At 46.0% G+C, this 3413-nt stretch overlaps 2 non-coding genes across 2 annotated transcripts; both read left to right on the top strand.

The window, feature by feature from the left end:
* LOC130327262 (U2 spliceosomal RNA) lies at positions 1–191 on the top strand. Its single transcript, XR_008871718.1, has one exon. It is a non-coding gene; the product is annotated as a U2 spliceosomal RNA (small nuclear RNA).
* A 2094-nt stretch (positions 192–2285) lies between these two features.
* Positions 2286–2476, top strand: LOC130327263 (U2 spliceosomal RNA). Its single transcript, XR_008871719.1, has one exon. It is a non-coding gene; the product is annotated as a U2 spliceosomal RNA (small nuclear RNA).
* Positions 2477–3413: the final 937 nt, after the last annotated feature.

The raw sequence follows: 3413 nt of genomic DNA on the forward strand, positions 1-3413 counted from the left end.
ATCGCTTCTCGGCCTTTTGGCTAAGATCAAGTGTAGTATCTGTTCTTATCAGTTTAATATCTGATACGTCCCCTATCTGGGGACCATATATTAAATGGATTTTTGAGAACGGGGGCCGATTTCGAAGCTTGCTTCCGTCGCCCTATGCATTGACCCGATATGGCAGTATCTTCGGGTACAGTGCACCACCCCCTTACAGGGTTAAAAAGAAAGATTCCTACTTTCATTGCTACCTGCTTGCTGGCTAGCCAGCTAGCCAGCCCTGTGGGCCTTGCTGCTGCTGCTGCTGCTGCTGCTGCAGCCAAAAAACAAAAGGTGGTGCTGCTGCTGCTTCTGCTGCTTCTGCTTGTGTCTGGCCGCTGTTGGAGCGTCCAGGCACAGGACTTCTGCTGCTGCTGACTAAATGGCCTCCTTAATTGGATCATTTGAGTAGCCAGCACACCTGTGCAGGTAGGGCATGACATGATAGGCAGCTGCCTTGATAGCGGGTGGGTGCTGAATGTTCCTAATTGACAAAATAAGATTAATGCTTATGAAGAAATATAAAATCTCATCCCTTCCCCAATATCGCGCCACACCCCTACCCCTTAATTCCCTGGTTGAACTTGATGGACATATGTCTTTTTTCGACCGTACTAACTATGTAACTATGTAACATAACATGGGGGGGTCTCCTGGCTGTTCACACAGGTGTGTCATTGCTGTACATTGACCATGCATTGCTTCTGTGGTATTGCAAAGGCAAAGACAAATGCTTCCAGCCATCCATTGCACTAATGGATTGGTCATCAGCTGGCTGTCTATGTCCCGCATCAATATAGACCAAAGTACAGAGGGTTAGGCTATGCTATAGTGCACCTACCTGATGCATCAGAAGGTGCGAGGCCCTTGCTAAATTCTGTGCACAGACTTTGAGATCTATGCTTTAGACTGTATCTAAACCTGCTCCAACATGGACTGACATTCTGGCCTACTTTCAGCCGATGCGACTTGTCTGTCGCTGAACAGTCGCTTTTTATGTATTCAGCACCTATGTATAATGTTGTAAAAATGCTCTAGAAGCTAAAGTCGCAGAAATGTCACACATATTTGGCCTGCAACTTTCTGTGCGACAAATTCAGACAGGAAAAATCAGTATAAATCCTTAGAAAATTATCCCCCAGTGTCTCCATCTGCTGGCGGTATTGAATAAGCATTGCTGCACTGATGGGGTATGCATTAGACGAAAAAAAAGAAGAAAAAGAAGAATAATACGCCCAGAAAAGAGGCGAAAAGGAGAAAAACGTAAAAAAACGTGAAAAAAAAGTAAGAGGAAGAGAAGGGAAAAAAAGGTGGAAATGGGTTTAAAAGTGATTTCGGCGGAGAAATATATATATATATATATATATATATATATATATATATATATATATACGCGCACACACACACATATATATAAACGTATTCTCCGTTGAGATATTGCAGCCGCTGCTGTGTCCAGGCCCAGGAGCCTTAGCACTGTGCTGTGATGTCACTCAATACCACTGACATCACTAGGTGTAAACAACATCTCTCCTTTGCTGTGTATGTGACTATGGAGCTGTTTGGTGATGTCGTCTATTATGGCCTTCATAGAAGCAACAGGAGATTGTTGCATCCATCTAGAACCCTCAGAACTACAGTGCTATGATGTCACTCACTTCCACAGGCCTTGCAGAGTGTAAACAACAACAACCCAGCTTTGTTGTGTATGTAACCATAGGGATTGTGATGTCACCTAGAACCTTCACAGCAGCGACAGCTTTATGAGGAGCATCAGCACTGCTCTGCCTGAGCAGAACCATCACCGCCATAGGTTGTCAAATAACCCGGATTTAACCCACACAGGTAAGTCCAATGGGGTGCAGGCATGTCCTCTATGCTTACAGCTTCCCGTGGGTGTTGGTTTGATACCGTTTGGGGACAGCCAAGGAGGCATCTGCAGGCAACAAAGGTAGGTGTGTGCTTGTGTGTGTGTTTCCTATGCAGATCCTAAGCCCAGTGTCACATGCAAGTAGGAGGAGTAAGAAGGGTTCCTGGCAAATCCGGGTTATGGATTGCATTTAAAAAGGCCCCGTGGGAGTGCAATGGGCCCCTGTCTTGCTGCTTAGCAATAATGGTATGGGTTTAGGTTCTGCTGTGTGTACTGGTGGTTGACTGCCCCCCAGCCCAGAGTGTGCATGGAAAATTGTCTGGCAGCCTCCCTGACAGCAAGCAGTGATAGTGCCCATGAAGGGGACCTTGTTGGGCCCGCCCCTTTCACGGTTATCGCTTCTCGGCCTTTTGGCTAAGATCAAGTGTAGTATCTGTTCTTATCAGTTTAATATCTGATACGTCCCCTATCTGGGGACCATATATTAAATGGATTTTTGAGAACGGGGGCCGATTTCGAAGCTTGCTTCCGTCGCCCTATGCATTGACCCGATATGGCAGTATCTTCGGGTACAGTGCACCACCCCCTTACAGGGTTAAAAAGAAAGATTCCTACTTTCATTGCTACCTGCTTGCTGGCTAGCCAGCTAGCCAGCCCTGTGGGCCTTGCTGCTGCTGCTGCTGCAGCCAAAAAACAAAAGGTGGTGCTGCTGCTGCTGCTTCTGCTTGTGTCTGGCCGCTGTTGGAGCGTCCAGGCACAGGACTTCTGCTGCTGCTGACTAAATGGCCTCCTTAATTGGATCATTTGAGTAGCCAGCACACCTGTGCAGGTAGGGCATGACATGATAGGCAGCTGCCTTGATAGCGGGTGGGTGCTGAATGTTCCTAATTGACAAAATAAGATTAATGCTTATGAAGAAATATAAAATCTCATCCCTTCCCCAATATCGCGCCACACCCCTACCCCTTAATTCCCTGGTTGAACTTGATGGACATATGTCTTTTTTCGACCGTACTAACTATGTAACTATGTAACATAACATGGGGGGGTCTCCTGGCTGTTCACACAGGTGTGTCATTGCTGTACATTGACCATGCATTGCTTCTGTGGTATTGCAAAGGCAAAGACAAATGCTTCCAGCCATCCATTGCACTAATGGATTGGTCATCAGCTGGCTGTCTATGTCCCGCATCAATATAGACCAAAGTACAGAGGGTTAGGCTATGCTATAGTGCACCTACCTGATGCATCAGAAGGTGCGAGGCCCTTGCTAAATTCTGTGCACAGACTTTGAGATCTATGCTTTAGACTGTATCTAAACCTGCTCCAACATGGACTGACATTCTGGCCTACTTTCAGCCGATGCGACTTGTCTGTCGCTGAACAGTCGCTTTTTATGTATTCAGCACCTATGTATAATGTTGTAAAAATGCTCTAGAAGCTAAAGTCGCAGAAATGTCACACATATTTGGCCTGCAACTTTCTGTGCGACAAATTCAGACAGGAAAAATCAGTATAAATC

This window comes from Hyla sarda, unplaced genomic scaffold, assembly GCF_029499605.1.
Source record: "Hyla sarda isolate aHylSar1 unplaced genomic scaffold, aHylSar1.hap1 scaffold_2958, whole genome shotgun sequence".
Taxonomy (NCBI): domain Eukaryota; kingdom Metazoa; phylum Chordata; class Amphibia; order Anura; family Hylidae; genus Hyla; species Hyla sarda.